At 44.8% G+C, this 22,334-nt stretch overlaps 1 protein-coding gene across 1 annotated transcript in view; it reads left to right on the top strand.

The window, feature by feature from the left end:
* Gng2 (G protein subunit gamma 2) overlaps positions 1-22,334 on the top strand; it is a 99,469-nt gene that overhangs the window by 8,613 nt on the left and 68,522 nt on the right. Inside the window, exon 2 of the mRNA XM_032918322.1 lies at positions 7,464-7,504. The gene's annotated coding sequence lies outside the window, so the exon portion shown is untranslated. The remainder of the gene's footprint in view (positions 1-7,463; positions 7,505-22,334) is intronic.

The raw sequence follows: 22,334 nt of genomic DNA, 5'->3' as shown, positions 1-22,334 counted from the left end.
GATCTTTGTGGTTTCCCTGAAGCAATGAGAGTTTCCCCGTCTCTGAGAGCAACATGCACTCACTCGCACACATATCTACACACACAGACACACACAGACACAGACACACACACACACACAGACACACACACACACACACACACACACACACACACACACACACACAGACACACAGAGACACACACACACACACACACACACACACACACACACACACACACACACAGACCCACACACAGACACACACACACACACACAGACACACACAAACACACACACACACACACACACACACATACACACACACACACACACACACACACACACACACAAACACAGACACACAGACACACACACACACACACACACACACACATAGACACACACACACACACAAACACACACACACACACACACACACACACACACAAATTGGTCCTCTGTTACTGGTCATGCAAATCGATTTGATCTAAATAAATCCAGCCTGGCCTGAGTATTGAGCTCAAAGGCCAAGGACTCCGTGACTAGTGTTTGTCTAACTTAAATGAGAAGCCTGTTTTCTCCTGAAGCATGTATTTTGTTGATTACAGTGCCTGTAAGTGAGGCTTAAATGGTCTCTGGCATTTCTGATTACAAGTTCCTTAGACAACAGGCTTCCACTCTTCCCCTCTGGAGGGAAGTATGTGCTGGGCTTCGTGGTGGGTGTGGTTCCGGTAGCGGATAGCCTGTTCTCCTCCCGCCTGCCTTCCCCTCAGGTGGTGTATTTCCCGGCAATGCAGGCCTGCAGCAGTAGGGAAGAGGGGAGATTTCAGTGTTGTGACACGTTTCTGTGTGTTCTCATCCTAACAGACAGGCGATGGTGGGAGTATGCTTTCTCTGCAGTCGATGATGGAGTGCCTGCCTCCTACTCTTACATTTGCATTCTCAAACAGGAAAGTAAAGTTAATTTCTAGGCTTTGCCAACAGAGCCCTGTTTAAGAAGGGTGTTCATCTGATCTGTGTCAAGCCATATTAAGAAAAAAAATTACATAGGAACAGAAACCTTCACTGCCGTTTTTTTCTTTATTAGATATATTTCTTTACTTACATTTCAAGTGTTATTCCCTTTCCCGGTTTCCTGTCCGTAAGCCCCCATTCCCTCCCCTCCCCCATACAGGTATTCACTGCCATTTTTAAGGGCTTCCCTGGAGTGAACTGATTGATCTCTTGCCTCCCCCCCCTTTATAAAAACTTTATGAATGTATTTAGTGTAGGAAAATAAAGAGGGTGAATAGGAGTTGAGTGGTTACCTGAGATTACTGTGGAGTGAGAATCACTTGGGGAAGTTGCTGAAAACTTTCTATGCCTCTGTCTCCTTGTCTGATGGATGTAGAGTGTTCATCTGTCATATGCCTGCTATTCCATAGGTTTCATATTGCCACCAACCCGAAGGGTTGTAACAATCGTATGAGAACATATTCCCTGGCCATTGGCAGGGAGGGTGGAGGGAGGGAAGCAATGGTAGCCGCACCCCAAAGCTTGGGTTTGAAAGTGAAGAGCTCTCTGTACTGACCTGTAATGACTGTGGAGTCGAAGTGACAGACAGGTTTTTCTGGGTAGAGAAGGGCCGTTATCCTGGTATACAGCCTTGTCTGCCCTGACTGAGAGTCCTTTGGTTTTCCCTTAAAAACCATCAGAGTGAGGAGGGGATTTAGCTCAGTGGTAGAGCGCTTGCCTAGCAAGTGCCAGGCCCTGGGTTCGGTTTCCCGCTCCGAAAAAAAAAAAAAAAAACCATCAGGGTGGCTATTGGATTAATGCATGAAGCATGTACAGAATTCTGAAGATAGTGATTTTTTTAAATGCCCATTTTGTAGCACTTGTGTCTATATAATGTTACTGAGCGGGGACGATAATTAGGTTTAGATCAGTAATTTGTGTTTCTTTTTTTTTTTTTTTTGCTCTTTTGAAATAAGACTCAGTTCCATTTCTCACAGAGGAAATTGGTATGCTAAAATGGTTAGCAGATCTTTCTTAAAGGGAGTCAGTAGCAGTATCAAAGTCAGACCTGTGGTGCTCAGCAGGCAAGGAGTGCTCTGTCTACAAGAACGCCTTGTTTGAAGTGCAGTGTTCAAAGAGAAGGTAAGAGTCAGGCCAGGCCTGGCCTCTGTCTGGAACAGACCTCCCTAAACCCCATCGCCGTCTTCCAGCTACAGACAAGGATGCACAGTTTGTACAGGGCCTCAAATGATGTTTATTTAAAAAAAAATTAAAATGATGTTTATTAGATAGAAAGAAGTCATTTTCATTTGCTTTAAGTGTCTGGATTCTTTCATGTTCGAATTGTAAAAATTAAAATATTTAAACTTGGGGCATCCTGTAGCTGGTCTTTGCTAGTTTGTGGGTTCTTCTTGCTTCCGCCCTTCTCTACCCCTTTCCTTCCACCCTTTCAACCCCTTGGATAGGAGAGAAAAGGATAGAGAGGAAAGGGGAGAGATCCTGAATAAGTCAGGGGTTGGAAAGGGAATGGTGTTACTGTTACACTACGTTCTGCTGGTTAGGGGCATTGAGATTCCTGGGGCAAGTTTGATCTTTGCCGTTAGGATATCTAATTTCTTCTTGTTGCTGTTTCTTTTTTACACACGACTATTTAACAAACTGTGACCAACAACCCCACCACACCTCTCAAAAGTCCCCAGAATTCCAAATGTCACACAATCACGAAAAACGTCTGCAGCTGGCAAAATCACACCCCTGCTAGAGCAGGAGGCGAATCATGGTCAGCTGCTGGGGACAAGTTGAAGCAGCCACACATCCCACATCTGGGATTAAAATGAAAACGTATTCTTATAATATTTCTGTGTTTTCTTTTAAAAGAAATCCAAAATTGTCACCACGGCATCCATTTAAAAAAACGTTGATACTAAGACTTCTAATTATTCTTCTGCAACAGTTTGTGCTCCTGGATTTAAGTGATTTTGTTTGGTATTTCTTAATAAATATTTTATTTCGCCTAATTATTTCACTTGAGTCTCTAAAATTGCTTTATGGAATACTTAAATTATTTAGATGAGGAAGAGATTAATTACCTCCCATAGACAATTGTAAACTTGAGGTATAAATAGATTAATCTTGGAACAGAGGGAACTGGTTCATTTTCTTTCTACTGTCTTTCTTCTCCTTTCTTCTTTCTTTTTTCTTTCTTTCTTCTTCTCCTCCTCCTCCTCCTCCTCCTCCTCTTCTTCTTCTTCTTCTTCTTACTCTCTTCTTCCTCCTTTCCCTCCCCCGCTCTCTGTGAGTTTTCATTTCCAAGGAGAAAGTCCTATTGACTTTATGAATCCCTCCTCATAGCGACAAATATGCCAATAAAAGCTGAAAAATAGAAAAACTCAAAAACCTATAAATGGATTTTATAAACCAGCCAGAAACCTGTGTGCCGTGTGTCTGGGGCTTCTGGGGGAACAACCTGTGAGTCATTTTAACAAATACACTCATGATCTCATAGTGCCTGTGGTTTCCATGGTAATGAGGCCTGCCGAGCTGCCTTGCTTATGTTCCTGCAGAGGGAAGAAGGGGAAGAAAAGCTGAACCTTGAGCTTTGGCTTTAGGCTTCAGCCTGCCTACTGTGGGAGAGAGTTTAGGGTTCCCCTTGCAGATACTGGCACAGTCGTCCTGGAGGGGAGTGGAGAGACTCTGGGACTAATGCACTATTAGTGTTGGGGATTGCAGTTCACAGGGGAGAAAGGGACTGATTGGCACTCTCTGGGGGAAGGAAAGGACAAATGGTTTCTTTAGCTAATATATAATTACAGGTAAGTCTCTAAGGTCAACCTGATGAAATGATTTTGAGTGTCTGTGCACAGGGCTTTAATGATCTCCTAAAAGGCACCAGATACATCTGGAATATCATTATTGCAGGTTTAAATGATTCTCCCTCCACTACTCAGTTAGAGGCTGGCTTCATGTCTCTGATCTGACTCGTGCATGGACCTGCTACCTTTTCGTCATTTACGGACTGGATTTGACTCCCTTATGTTGGGCAACCATCTTAGAATGCAGACCAGTGGGTCTCCAAGGGACCACTGAAGTTAGAAGAGTTCTGCTAAGTCTGCCATTGCTCCTAAGGATACCCAAATCAAAGCACACGCTTGTTTGATGGACATCCAGGATGTCCAGGGCCTCGGACATTAGTAGAATTTTCTAGAAGTCACTAGTTTCAGTTCCACTGAAGAGGAAGCAAAAGTCCAATCTAGAGCTTTCCAAAATTCACCTTCACCAGGCTGGGGCCTCCTCTCACATGTGTGATCATTATATATTGGCTAAGACTTTTTATTCTTTAGACCAGGCCTCTTTAAGGCAGATTTTATTTGGAGTTTTATTAAAATTGAAATGAAGCGAAATCGCTTGATTTTGTGCCCTCTACAACATTTTTGGTCCTAAACTACATTATCTTGTTCTCAAAAGCAGAAATAATTATTATCCAAACATTGTTCTAGATTTGACCATCTTAGCCTTAGTCAATAAATCTTGACCCGGGCCAGTAAGATGGCATGAGTGGCAAAAGCATTTGTTGCTAAAAAATGTCAACCTGAATGGGACCACTACCTGAAAAGAGAACCAATTCTCACAAGCTGTCCTCTGACTTTCCCACGTGCACTGCGGTATACGTGTCCATATTCACACACGTACCCACAAGGAAGAACATGCAAGATGAATACATTTTAAAAACATAAACAATAGACCTTGACTTAATATTTTATTAATCATGAAAGTAATTCTTGGGGAGCGTTAATAATTTGGAAATAGTAACATAAATTATGAGTAACGAAAGGAAGGGTAGCCTTCATTTATTAAGTTCAAGTAATTGGTTATTTATTGGTCCAAGTAATTGATGTAGCAGGGGCCCGATTTCACAGTGGCTGAAGGGAGTTAGAAAGTCTTTATTTCTTTTTAATACCACAGCCCAAAGATGGATGACCAAGGACTTTAGCTAAAGATCATTCAGGGACCCGGTTCTCCCGCCAGGTTTTCCTTCTTGTGGTCTGAGGTGGTTTGTTACAAAGACCCAGCAGGAAGGGAGAGGGAGAGAGGTGGGCCCGCAGCTTACATGAACTACCTTCGCAGTTCTCCTATCCAACTCTGTGGTATGGCTGCACACCTAACAGCAAGGGAGGCTGGGAAAACGAGCTTCATGTACAGGCGTGTAGTCTTTCTCAAAGTACCCTAGTCTTGTGTACTCACCCGATGTGCCTGCAGGACAAAACAGAGGACATTAAATGATAAAGATAGTTTAACATAGCGCTAGGCTACTCTTTAATCAATGCCTGACTGCAATGCTTTGCCACAAGACGTGTGAGAAATGGCCCTAGCAAGTGACAAAGAGGCAGGCAGCATACACAGTATGGATACTTTGGACAACGGGATGATTTGTATCCTGGGCAGGATCGAGGGGATCAGAGTGGCATAATTTAAAACTTATGAATTATTCATTCCTGGAATTTTCCATTTCCCATGTATTAACATTTTCAGACTGCAAAGTAACTAAGACCTAGAAGAACCAAATTTCAAATGGGATTGCGAGATGGGCAAAGTTCTACGTTAGGAAGCTAGCTGGCATTCCACGGCGGATCACATTCTGCGTTTGTGTCTCTTGACTGTACCAGGTGCATTTTCCTCATTTAAATTTCTTGCATCCGGGCTGTGGATGAAGCTCCCTGATAGAGGGCTTGCCTTGAATGTGCAATAACCATCCTCCCCAACAAAAACAGGTTCACACTCGTTGTTGGTTCACCATGCAGGATTTCCTTTGCGTAGGAAGTTGTATTGTTGATAATTGGGCTATTTCTTACGCCTTGGTAATAATTTCTGTCTGCAGCTGTTGTTGGAGTCAAGGAGTGGAATCACTAAAATGACGATGGAGAACAACATCTAAGTCCCTTGATGAATAGTACCAAGCTGCTTCCCAGACCCTTGTGCCAGCTTACGCTATCAGCCATGATGTGTGAGCCCACACCCCAGAGCACCCTCGCTCAGGCTTATTTTCTAAGTCCCATTTAGTCATTATTATCCCCAGGGTTCGTTCTCTGAAAATAGGTTGTTTTTTTTGCCCTTGGCTTGTTTTCTTTTCCTCTGCTGTCATTAATCACAAGATAATGATTTTCTTTTTTTAATAACTTTGGCTCATTTAAAAACACGTGACCCCCTTCTAGCACTCTGAGAATACAGTTGATTGGGCTGAGATTAAAACACGCGTGCCAGTCTCACCCGGCGTGAGATCTCTGGAGACACCGGTGTCCATTTAGTCCTACGACCCGATGTGAAGTTGCCTTCCACTCTCTGTCATGGTTCTCTTGGTGCAAGATACCTTTTTGTTCTGAGTCCAAAAGGAAGTAGGAATGGGAAGGTGCTCCCCAAGGCGTTGTTGTGGGTTCTCTCAAGTTCTCCAAGAGAGAGGAAGCTCCTTCTGGTGGGAAGCACAATTAGGCTGACTCAGTTTGAGGTCACAGGGGCCTTAGTAACAAAGAGTGCAGGTGCCTGTGGACCTCAGAACAACCTGTGAAAGACTACAGGTTGAAGAGACCATTACAACCACAGCAACTAGGGCAAGGGGAAGTACAGTCTTTGCTTGGCCTTGGTGGGAACCAATTAGCTTAGACCAGAAGGAGAGTTAAGGTACTTAGCTTCTGCCACCAAGTACAAGGTATTGAGTACTCCCAGGGAACATAGCTTCAGCCACCAAGTACAAGGTACTAAGTAAATACTCCCAGGGAACTTAGCTTCAGCCACCAAGCACAAGGTACTAAGTAAGTACTCCCAGGGTACTTAGCTTCTGCCACCAAGCACAAGGTACTTAGCTTCTGCCACCAAGCACAAGGTATTGAGTACTCCCAGGGAACTTAGCTTCAGCCACCAAGTACAAGGTACTAAGTAAATACTCCCAGGGAACTTAGCTTCAGCCACCAAGCACAAGGTACTAAGTAAGTACTCCCAGGGTACTTAGCTTCTGCCACCAAGCACAAGGTACTAAGTAAGTACTACCAGGGTACTTAGCTTCTGCCACCAAGCACAAGGTACTAAGTAAGTACTACCAGGGAACTTAGCTTCTGCCACCAAGTACAAGGTACTAAGTAAGTACTCCCAGGGAACTTAGCTTCTGCCACCAAGTACAAGGTACTAAGTAAGTACTCCCAGGGTACTTAGTTTCTACCACCAAGAGTTCTGCTTTGCTGGGGCGGTCCTTGGTCCTTTGTGTTCTCTGGGTGTGTGCTTGCTCTGTTTGAATTTCACAAAGCAGAGGATTCTTATTTGTATAGGAATGTACTCTGTATATTTCTCAAAAAGAGAAAGCTCACAAAATGTAGGTTCTGACGTGTACCGCCATTACCACTAGCCCCGGCCACAGAAGCTTTCATTCGCTCACTTAGCTCTTACAGCTTTTGCTATTTCTTACTTTCTTAAAAGTATGTTTTCTTCTTCCTTTCAAACAGTCCGATCTGCCAGGGAGCCTCCGGCCTTGAACACTGACCAGGTAAGAATTCTAAAATCTTTCCTTTTAAGATCGTCATGAACCTAAGTAGGACTCCAGAAGGGTCCACGAAAGTCGCAGTGGTCTTATAGACTAGGGTGTTTAGGTTTGGTGTTCTTACAGAAAACAGCCACCTATAGTCTTTAACAATGCTGGTCTGGCTCTGGATTAAAGAAAACATGGATCTTTTTAGTGATAGTTAAAATTGGATTTTCGCCCACTTTTACCCTTATCTTCTTAAAAAACAAAACAAAACAAAACAAAAAACTGAGTCGAAAAGAAAAATCTGAGCTGGAGAACATTTGAAGTTGTTACCTTAATAATGGTTGTCCCTGTGGTGCCAAAAGTGATTAAGGGATTTCAGACATTACAATAACCTGTGCAAGACAGAGCCGCAGAGCAATTAGTTTTGAGAAGTAAGCCTTGATCTTAATGGATTGGTTATAGAGGTGCAAGACTTTTCCCTTAGCAGTAAGCAGAACAAAGGGTCAGCTTAGGACCGGTGGGCTTCTTCTGGAAGACACTTAATTAACTTTGGAGATGAGTTAAAGCCCGTCAGAAGTGGCTGCAGACTTGAGAGGCCCAACTACCCCAGATGTGGAGTTCTCATTAGCCACTGACTTGGGATTTTTCACTCTACATTAAAGTTCAACCTCATTATGAAAAATTTTAAGTATATGTCAAAGATATAATGGTCACAAGAAGTCCCCAGGTCCTTATCATCCAGTGTCAGTTACCATCAACTCACAGCTCAGGTATGCTTTTACACTCTCAGCCTTCTCGCCCTTCTCCGTTGGGTTGAACGACATGGCCACTGGAAGTCGATGGCTGGACTTTCCATTACTTATTTATGTTCACGTCTAATGGCGATAGAAAATGCCCATTAGAACAGAAAGCCACATAGCCTGGCTTAATTGGTTTCTAGAATTTGTCATCCATTTGTTTCTTCACACCACAAATGCATACTTAGCAGTTAGAAGGCCCAAGACCCTCCTTTGGATAAGAGGGTCGTTTTTCTTTTCAACTCACAACAATGAGGTCCTTTAAGATCGTCAAATGAAGTTATCTATCACAGACACACTGACAGAATGGAAAGATGGCATTCGCCATACAGCCTTAACAGTCAAAGGTAAGCATTTGACGCATACCACAGTTTTAGAGACTCGGTGGGAGCTTTCTTTCTTAACCTATTAATATGGTGGAATTGTAAAGACCACACACAAAACAAAACTCCCAACTCTTCTGTTTTATTGTGAATGTTCTTCCAGCGATCTGACCCCTTTCAAGAAAAGCTGAGAGAGAGAGAGAGAGAGAGAGAGAGAGAGAGAGAGAGAGAGAGAGAGAGAGAGAGAGAGCGCAAGCGAGCAGGTATGGGTTCCAACTTAACAATTTTGCCTCCAACCTGTAGCCAGCGTGCCTGGCGTTTGTTATATATTTAATAAAAGTGTTGAATTGAATGAACAAAGGAATGAATGCCAGACGCATGAGCCTGAGGATGAAACGACATGGGCCACAGTGCTACCAGTTGCATGGGGGAGTAATAGAGGCCCTATGGGTGAGGTGTGAGCAAAGAGTCACCAGCAGGTGGAGGAGGGCGCTGGCCCGGTGGCCCTGTGGAGAACAGCTTTGAGTAGTGTTGAGATGTCTTTGGACTGAAAGGGAGAGAAAATTCAGCTTAGACATAAGGAATCACATATCGAAATACACACAGACCCGAAAAGGAACGGTGCAGTCTGAAAACCTTCAGAGACTTGGAGTGGCCAGAGAGTAGCTGACTGAAGAGGTGGGGCTTCAGTAGCAGGCCAGCCAAGCATGGGGAAGAGAATATACAATGAGAACTTTTCCTGGAAAAGATGATTCTACAGGCAGAAGAGAGAATGGAAGGCAGGCCACTGGGAAGACTTGGGTCTAGGAATAAGGGGACGGAACTGATGACTAAGTGAGGAGAGAAGAGACATCTAGAATAACTTCGAAACCTCTCTGTGGGAAGAGGAGCTGGGGAGCAGTCAGCCATCTTCAGATGCAAGAAGAGAGACTAGAATTCTGATCTCAGGATGTGTACCTCCATGTGGGTCTGCCTATAGCAGGCGGAGTTGGGGTTGACCATCAGAACTTACAGAAAAACATGGAGACATATAGCTACACAGGGACCACCCAGACCAGACCAGTTGAATCAGAAGACTTAGGGGAGAGGCCTGGATATCTGTGGCTTCTCTGCGTTCTAAAGTGCAGTCAGGGTTGAGGATTTCTAGTTGAGAGCTTATTTGAAGAGGGGTGGTGTGTGTGTGTGTGTGTGTGTGTGTGTGTGTGTAAGACCATGTGGTATGTCTGCTACCCTGTAATCATTAGATGTTAGAACCTCTCTTGGGGAGCACCAGGTCATCCCAATATTCCTTTAGATGTTACTAATAGCTAAGAATGTTTTATACATCTCTGATATTCTTGTTACATTGTGTGGGTTTCGTGCTCAAACACAGAAACCATTTCAAATGAGTTTGAGCATAGTTGTCCAGTGGAGGTCGTCACGTGTTCGGTGGGATAGCGCTTCATCATTCTCTCGGTACTCGGAGCTCATCAAGGGCAGTGGCATCCTCTAGTCCTTGTGGCCCCTGGAACACTTTAGGGACACACTGAGAACTACTGCGCTTTTGCACACAACTGTAAAGGAGTTAGTTGGCCTTCTCTGCGCTCCCTGAAAGGTATTTTTCAGTCGAACAAAATTATCGGTCTCAGTGCAACTCAGTGTTCCCTTAACCAATCATCCCTGGGTTAGTAAGACAAAGAAAGACACTAAACAGTGCAGACATGTAAAAGGTGGTGCTGTTTTCTACTCTCATGGGGACTTTGAGTAGATTTGGTGTAGTACTAAGTCTTTTTTTTAAAAGTCTAAACAGAGAAGCAAATTAGACCCTAGGTAAGAAATGGTCAAATTAGGCTTTGAAACAAAATCTTGCTAAGGCACCAGGCCAACGGTCCAACGGTGCTAAGAGATTACTAGTTTTCTGGTGCTGCCGTAACAAACTACTGTAAGTTGAATAGATTAAAAACATGCAAATGCATACTCTAGTGCCGTGGGATAGGATCTGTAGGGATCTCACTTGGGCTAAGAGCCATGTACTAAGAGGCCCAAGGGGGGAAAATCCATCTCCTTTTTAGCATTTACCTCAATTTTCAAAGCCTGTGACACTGTATCTGTGTGACTTTGCACTGCGGGCACATCACTTTTTGACTCCCGGCCATAAAAAATCCATTCCGTTAGGGCACATCTAGATGAACGGGGCTAATCTCGTCAGAAGGTCCTTGATTTAACCATACCTTCAGAGTCCCTTTATTGAGGTCAGGTTGCACGTTCACAGGCTCCAGGGGATGGAGACTTGGACATATTTGGAGGCTGTTGTTCTGCCTACCATTGAGGAAACAGACAATTGTTGAGAACAGTAGAAACACTTCAGATAGTAGAGTTGGGGTCATGTCACACATCATTATACCGGCACTGGAGACCTTCGCTTTCCTTAGAGATTGGCAATGAAGCAGACAGGTCGAGATCCAGTGCCTCCCTGCTCTTGGCTAGACTTTGCGGTCCTGTAGGCGTGGCCTGGAAAGGTTGCCGCTTTTGCTGTTTCTCCAGCCCAAATGCTTGTCTGCTGCTCATCGGTTCCCAGGACTTTGAATAGCATCGAAGAGTGTGAGAGTTTTATCGTAGGCGGGGATGTCTGCCTGCCACATCACACATTATTTGACCCCGAGATGTGGAGACTGGGAGGGGAGTGACATACTATTCAGCGTCTCTAGGTAGTGTGGCTATAGCCGGTTTCTGGGCGTGTCTCAGTTGCCTTTACATGTGATCCCTGAAAGTAAGAAACCATTTCTTGGCCTATGGATAAAATGGATATTGTGTTTTTTGTTTGTTTGTTGTTGGTTTTTTGTTTGTTTGTTTCCCTATAGGAACTTGTGAGCTTGAAGGTTTGGGTGGATAATTTAGGCTTTTCAGCTGTTTTTGTAGCAAGTCTCCCTTCTGTCAGTGTTATATACGCCAACCCTCAGGTCTGAACCCCGTCTAGGAGTATATTGGTAGAGCATCGAAATGTCCTGATTTTCCCAAAAGTGGTGGAGTTGGTGGAATACAGTTTTTCTTTTCCCCCAGGACACAGGATTTTCCAAACTAAAACGTGGAGAATCCTAAGCATATCAGGATAGTGGGCCACCTTGAAAGGTGGAAGAAAATGCTCCAGCAGCCCCCCCTCCCAGGGTTTGGATTGAAAATGGAGGAGAGTGGAACTTCTTTGGAAAACCCGGCATTGATTGTTCTCTGCACGCATGGGCTCTGTATCAGCAGATTCAACCAATCATGAATAGGAAGACATTGTTTTAAAACCTTGCTTCTGATGGTAAGGAATGTATGTCAGTAGGTAGAGTGCTTGCTTGAGATGCGTGAAGCCCTGGGTTTGATTCTCAGCACCGTGTAAAGCACAGCCTACAATAGAAGCACTTGAGAGGTGGAGACAGGGGGATTAGAAATTCAAGATCGGGGTTGGGGATTTAGCTCAGTGGTAGAGCGCTTGCCTAGGAAGCGCAAGGCCCTGGGTTCAGTCCCCAGCTCCGAAAAAAAAAGAAAGAAATTCAAGATCATCCCCAACAACACAGGGCGTACAAGGTCAGCCTAGGCCATGTGAGATCCTGTTTCAAAAACAAGTAACAAACAAACAAGCAATAAAACCACACCCAGTCCTGTAGTGTGCATCTGCATGGTGTTTTTTCCTGGTTGTTCCATAACCTATGCAGCCTAACAACGTTTTCTTAGCATTTACAATGAGTTAGGCATTACAAGTAATTTAGAGAGAGGATGTATAAGAGGTTCTATGTAAATATTATGCCATTTGACATAAGGGAGTTGAGCAGCTACAGATTGTGGTATTCTTGCGGGGGGGTGTCTTGGAAACAGTCCTTCATAGACGATGCACACATCAGGATAGCTTGAGACACACAGACTTGACCCAGAAACAACAAACACCCAGGATGCAGAAGAATCAGCAATGTTTTTGAGATCACAAGGTCGTTTAAAAGTGGTTGCTTGCGCCCGGATAGTTCCCCAGTGGCTGTTGCCGCTTCCTGCGGGCTGGCTCTGATAATGGAAGCTTTAAGAACTGTGCTACTGAGGTAGCCGTGGGACCTCCCTGAATCTTCTTCAGTATGTCAGCATGTGTAGAGGTTATAATACCCACAGAGTCCTCTTAGTTTTAATCCTGCCTTTTGTATAATAAAACTGGTGAACAGCATGGAGTGTTTATGAAGAAATAGGGCTTTGGAAGAGCAGGCAATGACTTGGACGTTGCTGTATCTGCTAACGACACCTGCTCAGCCATCCGTAGCAAAATCTTAGAGCGAGAGATGCTCTCGTCCCAGGGTGGCACCCCTTGCTCTTCTGTGGTTTTTATTTGGAGCTTTGATCTCTCTAAACTATTAGGACTAAACAAAGAGGATTGCAGCTGTACTGGAGAGAGCCGTGTGTTGGCTTCCTCAGGTAGGAATTTGACTTTTAAGAGTTGGCAGGGTTCTGAGTTGCTGTTGTTGAATTCCGATTGATAGTTTAAAATGTGTTCCGTCGTTTTCTATCTTCCAAATCATGCTGCTTGAGAGATCCAAGGAATTCTCTTCCTCTCATTCTCACAGAAGACTTGATGTCAGCCATCATCAAGGGAGCTGTGTTTTTTTAACAGGGATGCTGGTCAGCTTTGTGAATTTATTTGTTTCGTTATTCACTGTGTAGGGGTGGGAGGGTAAGTGCATGGTATGTTTGCGTGTGTGTGCACACGAGCCATGGCGTATGCACATGTGTACTGCCATGCCCGTGTGTGGGTAAGAGGGCAATTAGCAGGAGCTGGCTCTGTCTTCCTACCTGGGATTTAGGGATTGAATGCAGGTCATCAGGCTTTGCTGCAAGCCCCGTGACATGCTGAGCCATATACCTGTCCCTAGACTTATGAACTGCTTTGACTTCCTCCTCAACCATATTGCGAATTTCTTCTTTCTAAGGCTTCTGATCCCCACTCTGTCTGCCTGTCTGTCTATTTACCTCTCTGTCTACCACATCTGCCTGTCTACCTATGATCTATCCATCTTCTATCTATCTATCTATCTATCTATCTATCTATCTATCTATCTATCTATCTATCTATCTATCTATCTATCATCTATCTAAATCCATCCATCCATCCATCCATCCATCCATCCATCCATCCATGTTTTGAGGCACAGTTTCATTGTGTAGTCTCCCAAATGCTGGGGTTTTGAGTGCACACACCATAATCAGTCACTCTGTGGTCTAGGAACAAAAAAAAAACCTGAAACAACGAACTGCCAAAACAATATCCAAACCTTCAATTCAACGTCTGCTGGTATTTTCGTAAATACACAAGTTCTATACGAAACTATACAACAGGGCTGGAGAGAATGGCTCAGTGGTTTAGAGCACTGACTGCTCTTCCAGAGGTCCTGAGTTCAATTCCCAGCAACCACATGGTGGCTCACAACCATCTGCAATGAGATCTGATGCTCTCTTCTGGTGTGTGTGAAGACAGCCACAGTGATATGTTGTATATAAAAGAAAGAAACTATACAATAAGTTAAACCAAGGTTCTCTTATTCTTTTCAGAGAGAGAGAGAGAGAGAGAGCACATGTAAATAAGGGATCCAAAAGACTTCTGGCAGGACATGGAGCTGACATTTGTGTAATTACAAAATGCTGTCCAACTGTTCACTTCAATGGAAGATAAAGCATTAAACCTTGATTTTTAAAAACTGACTAAAGTTCTGGAAGGGGGAAAAAGCTGCTTCCTCCTGCCTTCAAACTCTGGGAAAGTCTGCACCCGTTGTAATGCACTCATGGTTAACACCCGGTCTTTAATTGTTGTCTGCTCTGTTCGTTACTGGGAGGAGACATTAGCTTCAGAGCCATGGTGGCACCAGACGTGGAGCTGATGAAGGGGCAAGTGGAACATCTTGTCATCAGACACTAATTGGACATTGTTAAAATGTGTCAGCTTTGTCACTACGATATTGACTGGTCTATCCTGGGCAAAGCTTGTCACGATAGGGCACAGTTTTAAAGTTTAGCCATTTAAAGTGACTTGGGTTCCTTCCACTGGTGCTGGGATAGAGTTCTCTTCAGCAGGGTTGGAAACTCTCACTCTCCAGGAGTACAGACTGTAATTGGAAAAATGGAGGAAGTCCAGATGTGACAATGTTAATGAAATGTGAACAGGATAGCACATTTCATATATAGAAATACCTTTTATTAAACTTTCTCCTTAGACACCCCAAGGACCATTAATTGATGGAGACTTCTTTCAAGGGATCAAGAGCGAATTGGGCTTAATTACGAAATCTTGGGGCTTGAAATTTCTGCCAGATTTAGAGGTAACCAATTTAACCTTTCTACAGAGACGTAACTAGGCAACCGATATAGCATTTGGACTCTGCCTAGCATTCAAAGCGTGTAGCCGTTGCATCATATTTTTTTTTAAAGAAATACTATTTAAATCTCTTCTTTAGCTTTGGCATATGCTGCCATATAACCTTTATTTTCTTTGAAAATATCACACACATCCCCAGGCTGGAATGTGGTGTGGTTCCTAGAAGGCCAGCATCCTGTTAATAAGGCAGCGTGCACACAGGAGGAGAAATGGTACGGTTAACAGTGGGCACATACTCTGTGCTTTATCATTGAGGTTAAGATGGTAGGCACTACTTTAATAAAGAAGCTGTAAAATGTTTTTTAAAATTCTATTGATCCTTGATAATTTCACACAATGCATCTTGATCACAATCAACCCCCCATTCCTCCCCTTAACTCCCTCCTGATCTACTCTACCTACCTTGCCCCTCAGCCTTTATGTCATCATCATCATCTTCTTCTTTTTAACTTAACCTAGTCCAGTTCATGGTGTCAAATAGTCCTCGGTGTCAACACATTCACTGGAGCCACACCCTAAAGAAAGCTGATCTCCCGGAAGCAATCCAGCTCAGTTAGGGACAGAATCTCAGTCCTTCCCCTTCCATGACTGGCTTGGTCTTCGCAGGTCAAACACAGGCAATCATGGCTGCTATGACTTCATGAGCGCAGTTACCTTGGCATGCCGAGGAGACAGTTTTGCTTCAGTCCTGTCCTACTTCCGGCTCTTAGAATCTTTCAACCTCCTCTCCCTCTTTGGTGTCTGAGCGTTGGATCGCACCCACGGGCAACTGCCCCGTCGGTTGTCCATTATGGCAGTCACAAGGTTCACAGCTTGTACAACTATTGATGAATCCATCCCCCAAGCAGCCTTCAGAGCACCTCCCAGAACTGTGAAAGTCAGCCATTAGGGAGAAACATCCTGGTCAGTACCAACTTGATTTCTCCATGCCCTGTGACCAATGTGGATGATGTCTTCAACAATAGGAAGTAGGTTTCATTCTTCAGGAGGGAATGTGTAAAAGTTTAGACATCTATCTTCAGTAGGTGGAAACGAGCATTTTTTTTTCAGCATGATTGATGAAAACTGGGTTTTACTCTAACGAACTTGGTTTTTACTCTACTATATATGTGGTAACTAGAAACGCCGAGTTTGATCAGTAAGCAAGCAAAACTTTATTGGAAGCATCTGATATCTCAAATACCCTCTAGGTAGGTGCTGTGTTCCTTTTGGGTTATAATCATGATTTAAAATTTCAATTAGCTTTTTATTATTAAAAATTAAAGTATTAGAGATGGAAGTCGATGAAAAGTGACGGAGTCTTCCTCCATCAGTTTCCGGCTTCATTGCCCAGAGGCAACCGAAGTGAACGGTTTCTGGTATGTGTTCGAGATTTTCCTGTCCTAGTTACTCTGTAGAGAGGGGGTGGGTGTGCGGAGTAGTACATGACCATCTGTCCCCCCAGCTCCTCTTCTAAGCTCAGCTTTAAAAATGTGAAGTGCTGTTCAATATCTATTTTTCAAATGTGCCTTTCAAATATTGCCAGGGCTGATGGAGAGGGCCGAGGACATGGAGGCCAGCAGAAGTGTCAGCGTGCATAGCAACCAAGGAACAGTCTTTACTGTCCTTCTCTGTAATCTTCGTATCACCTGGAGTACACGGTGTCCCTGTAGCCCTTGGGTGACCTGTGACGGAGCGACTGTTTACAGAAGAGAAAGCTATGGTTCCCAGAGTTACATTAGTTTGCTCATGGTCTTGAGGTCACATAGCTGATCAGGATCAGGGCAGAAACCGAGTTTCATCCTGTCTTGGTCAGTGCTCTACTGCTGCGAAGAGACACCAGGGCCAAGGTAACTCTTACAAAGGAAAACTTTGGATTGAGGCCGGCTTACACGTCCGAGGTTTAGTCCATTATAGTCATGTGGGGAAGCGTGGTGGCGTGCTGGCAGGTGTGGCGTTGGAGACGGAGCAGAGAGTTCTACACCTGGATCCGCAAGAAGGAAGAGAGAGAGCCTCTGAGCCTGGCTCAAGCTTTTGAAATTTCATAGCCCACCCCACCCCCCCAGTGACAGACTCCCCCAGCAGGCCCACACCTTCTAATGATACTCACTAAGCTTTCGAATATACGGTTCTGTGGGCGCTGTTCCTATTTGCAGCATCACCAGTCTTAAACCAGAACACAGTGATGACGGGGAGGACGAGGTTAGCAACACTGCACTGGATCCTGAAGCAACTGGCTGGAAGGGACAGTGGATTCTCAAGGCCTGTTTACACAGTCATTCTGATTCTGCCACCAACAAGTTACTTAAGGCAGTGCAAACTGGGGGATCCAGCTCTCTTCTTTCATTTTTTCCCACTTTTGTCCCCATTTTATTTCCTTAGTGAATTCTGGATGTGAGACCTTAAGCCAAATGGATGAAAGCATACTACTCCATCCTTGGACCACAACAGTCAGTTTGGAGACTTGGCACGAACAGCAGGGGCCAGAGAGTTCTTCTCTGGGTCATCCAAAAGTCAAGTGGGTTGGGGGAGGCCCCATCTTTTCAGGTGCCGAGGTAGTAGGAATTGTGCCTGGCTGCTTCAGTCTATTCAGAAGATGAAGTCCGGTGCACAGAGGGTCAGGGGGAGTGTCAGGAGCAAGGGGGAGGAGGGAAAAGAGGAGGAGAGAAAATGGAAACAGTTGAAGACTAGAGAGACCATGCAGGGAACAGAATGAGCTCCAGCACGCCTAGTAACAACCAGGTTCCAAGAATCCAGTCAGTGCGAGCCAACACGTTCCCACTTTTTGTCTAATCTAATTTAAGTTGTTACTAGAGGAGTCCTGACCGACACCTCTGGGCTTCGGTTTTCTCACCCGTGAGCTGGGGTTATAATTGCCCTGACGGTGTCTGAGCCATTGTGAGCAACAGTTGAGATAAGGGACAGGAAAGCGCTTTGTAAATTGTAAAATGTGACACGAATGCAGGATGGCACTATTCCTTGCTGTTACACTGAACTAGGCAGAGTTGGAAAAAACAAAAAAACAAAACCGAAATTACCACTCATTTGGAAAATAAGAAACGAGAGCTTGTGAGCCATCTGGTCTTAAGGAAGCTGCCAGAGTTTCCTCGTGTTTCTTCTCAGACCTGCTTTCACAGTCCTTCAGGCTCTCTCGGTGCCCACAGCGAATGCCAAGGATAGACCTGGGTTAGTTCAGGATAGACCTGAATTCGTCCAATGTTTGTCTCCACTCTCCCTACTTCCTTTATCGCCTGCACCACATACACACACCGTTGAATTACTACTTCAGTGTTTTATTTAGCTTGCCATCCGTAGAGCTTTACCAAGTCATACCAGATAGCAGTTTGGCCTTATCAAAGGAAAATCACGGCAGAAAATAAGGCGTAAAGCACCTATTCTCACTATATCTCTTTTAGAATGACATTGCGTAGGTGATTCTGGGAGTTGGAAGTTGGTTGTTTTGGGATTTAGGTGGGCTCAGAATTCACCTTCTTCAAAGCTGGAAGCTCAGAGTGTTGAGATTATAATGTATTCATGATGTAAAGAGTCATATTTCAGTCTTATAGTAATTTTCACTATGTATGATAATGCATTCCAATGAAAGAAAACAGATGGGGCCTCTACAAAATCCTTAGCTTTGCTGTTTCAGAAGCGTTCATCGTATCGAACATACACTTTTTTATGTTTGATAGTTAGAACCTCCCCCAAAGTCGTTTAAGGTCTCAGTGTGATATGAGGCTGTTCACAAAACAGTCAGAGCCAGTGTGGAAATCAATTTATAAATGTGAAGGAAATGACCCATCAGTCTCATCGGGCTTCACAGTTGTCACATTTGACAAAAATCTCCTTCACTGGAGTCCCAAGTCCGTGAGCATGTGTCACCTGACAGCCACCAATGTCTGTGGGCATGAGGTTGTCACTCTGTGCCGGAGGACTCCCCACACATCCCCGCCTTCACCTATGTGCCTGGCATTGACACAACGAACACCAATACATTGATGCAAGCTGTGGACTTAGAAGACGTTCATATTGTGAATAGGATTCTAGGACCCCGAGCTGCAGGAAATGCCGGCTGTATTGGAAACAGTTGGCACCTTCACACTGGTGCATTTCAGCAGAGCTTAAGGCAGGGAGTGATGGCTAAGGATGTGGGCAGGGTCTAGGAAACAATGAGAAGGAAAGTGTGGCTGCCCGCATTGCCTTTCGGCCTGAAACAATGACAGAAGTGAGGAGAGGACCTTTGGAGTGGGCTTGAGGCCACCAGGAAAGGCCATATTACGATCCTGTAGACAGAAGTCCGAGGAAACAGCCTGGGTTGATGCTCGTGCTCTCCACTGGCCAAGGCCCACGGGCAGGCAGAGACATGCTGTCTGCCCTGGAGTCCAGGCAGTTCAGTGTGCCGGGGCACAGAGCCGGGAGAACGGCTAATGGAAGATATTCAGCCTGGTCTATCTAGGAAAGTCTTGCGTGAGACAAATGGCTGCCCTTCCCTCCGATGTAACTCAAGAAAATACTGCTTCAGTATTTTCATGTTTGCCTGCATTTTACTTAATCAGACTGGAGCCCATGTTCCAGTGGCCCCAAATACAGCAGTAGCATTTGAACGGAGCTCAGTCGTGGGGCACGCGATGGCTTGGAGGCGATTACGGGATCTCGAGACCATCCTTCTTGTCTTATTCAGAGCTAGGATGGCAACTTCAGCTAACAGTTTGAGTTCACGGTGTCAAATAGCTGGGCGCCATTGACAAACGTGTCTAGCCCACAGTCAGGGTCTCCCACAGTGGAAGGAATGGCTGTCATTCGAAAGAAGTGCCCAGTCCAGCCAGAGGGCTAAAGAGTGAAGTTTGCTTGCTTCTATTTTTTTTTTAAATCAGTTCAATTATTTTCCTTCCTTTGCCTAAGAAGCCAGGATTCCTTACTTTGATCAGCCTAGGTGAGCTACGTTGAACCACTAAGAATGAGCAAACCGGCTGATCTGGGTACACGTTCATAATTAGCAAAGGCAGGGAAATGGCAGTCAAAAGGAAACAAATGTGTCTTTCTGCCCTGTGCTCTAAACCTCTTCTGTGGACCAGAAAAAAATCCCTGGGAAATCCAGATGGGCGGACTTGAGAGTGTGAGGAACAATGAAGGATGCTGGGTTTGAAGTAAGACATCTCAGCACGATACCCGTTAGCCTTGGCAAGCCGCTCAACTCTCTCTCCCTCAGGTCTTCGTACCATGAGAAGAGTCTGACTGGCTTCAGCATTAACTGACATCATGTGTACCAAGCGAAGACATTGCTTTCCGTCCAGTAATATCAGAGATGCGTATCCATATTTAAATACCTGGGTCCAAGAATAACCGATCACTGAGACGACGCAGTTAATGTCTGTGCTCTGATGGGTGGATCAGGGAGCAGCAGCAGGTCCCTGTAATCCCAGAACACGGGGGACGGAAGGCAGAGAGCTACAGATGAGAAGTAAGCAAGAGCCTGTCTCCAAAACAAAGCTAAACCAAGAAAACTTACAATTAGATTTATGTCTAGACTCACTTTATAAAATCATTAGTTCTTTTGTTGATATATAACTGATACGCAATAAATGATGTGTTTAAAGAATGTGATTTCATGAATCTAAGCCGTATGAAGCCGTAGCCATAACCAAGGAAATGATGACGTCCACTCACGAGCTGCTTTATCACAGTGATCAGCCAGATCCCCTCCCCATCCCAGCATAATCACATCCAGAGGCAGGCGTGCTTCTTCCTTTAAGACAAACAGTATTTACTACCGTTGAGGTTTTCCCCCAAATCCCATGTTATTACAGCTGACAGCCCCATTATCATCCTTTTGGAGCAACACAGTAAACACAGTGGGTACAATGCAGAGGCTGCAATAGTCGCATTTACCGTGTGTGTGGTGTGTGTGTGTGTGTGTGTGTGTGTGTGTGTGCACGTGTGTGTGTGTGAGTTCAAAGCTAAAGGTCGCTTCCTTAAGCTTCCTAAGCTTCCTAAAGCCAAGCAAGGCGGTGGAAAGAAGCTAGTGGTCACCGGCTGATAAACGGCGAATGACACTGTGATATGTGATAGCCACAAGAAGGAACGGTGTCGTGATGCAGGCTCCAACATGGGCAAAGCAGAGAACGTTATGCTAAGTGACAGAAACCACAGACTGTGGTTTTATTCATCGACGTATCCAAAAAGAGGACAATCGTAGAGGCGCAGGGTAGAGCGGAGGTGTCGGGAGCTGGTGGGAGGCAGGAGAAAATGAATATGACTCTGCTTTTGCCGTGATGAAAATATCCAGGAACGTAGCACTGATGATGGATACGTGACTGTGTGTGGTATCCCAATAAAGCTACGTGGGGGATTGTGGAAGTGTGTTCGTGTGTGTGTGTGTGTGTGTGTGTGTGTGTGTGTGTCTATGTGTGTGCGTGTGCATGTGTCTGTGTGTGTGCACATGTGTGTGCGCGTGTGTTTGTGTGTGTCTGTGTGTGAATGTGTCTGTGTGTGTGCATGTGTGTGTCTGTGCGTGTGTGTATGTGTCTGTGTGTGTCTGTGCATGTGTGTGTGTGTGTCTATGCGTGTGTGTGTGCAGCCCTTACCAATTGAGCAAGGATAGCTTGCCAGTGATCCCTGTCACTGGGTCCTCAGCGCTAGGGTCACAGGGAAGAGCCATCATGCCTTGCTTTTACACAGATTCGAGGGATCCAAATTCAGGTCCTTTGTTTTTGTGGCAAACACTTTACTGAGTCATTTCCCTAGCCTGAAGCTATTATTTTTTTTTTTTTTAAACCATATATTATGAGAAACTTTGCTTGGGGAAAAAGCATTCCGGAACAGCAATTGATTTAATTCTTCCTTCCAATTCCCTGTGCCACATCTATTTCCAGGTCCGTAACACAATGCAGAGCAGTCCAGCAGTAGGTAGTAGAAATGGCACCTGCAGATAACCGCTCTTCATTGCGGGAAGTGGGGCTGAGTGTCATGTTGCTTTGGTGCACTTAGATCATAGAGGACCTGCTACCATCTTGACCTTTTTGTCTTTTTTCTTTCCTTTTTAAAATGGCACAAATCTGATTATCCAAGCACCCGTCCCCCTAGCTTCACTGTGTTAACTAGATACAGGATAGCCTGTGTGCAAAGGATCTGAACTCTGCCGACTGATGTATTGAATACCCGGCAGTGCGGAACAGGGCCCATGAAGTGGAAGCCCAGACACTCAGCACAGCCCCCCACAAACGGAAAAGGAGCAGAGGCAGAAAGCAGAATGGTTTCGGCAGCAGTGTAGTGTGGACGAAGAACAGGCTTCCTGCCTTTCTAATTGTCATCCTTCAGCTGGGAAAACATGACCTCCTTTCAAACCCCTTTAGCTCTCCCAGTGCTGTGCGGCAGGATGACCA

This window comes from Rattus rattus, chromosome 12 (genome assembly GCF_011064425.1).
Source record: "Rattus rattus isolate New Zealand chromosome 12, Rrattus_CSIRO_v1, whole genome shotgun sequence".
Taxonomy (NCBI): Eukaryota; Metazoa; Chordata; class Mammalia; order Rodentia; family Muridae; genus Rattus; species Rattus rattus.
The sequence above is the reverse complement of the archived record's forward strand: the minus strand, read 5'-3'. Positions and strand labels throughout refer to the sequence as shown.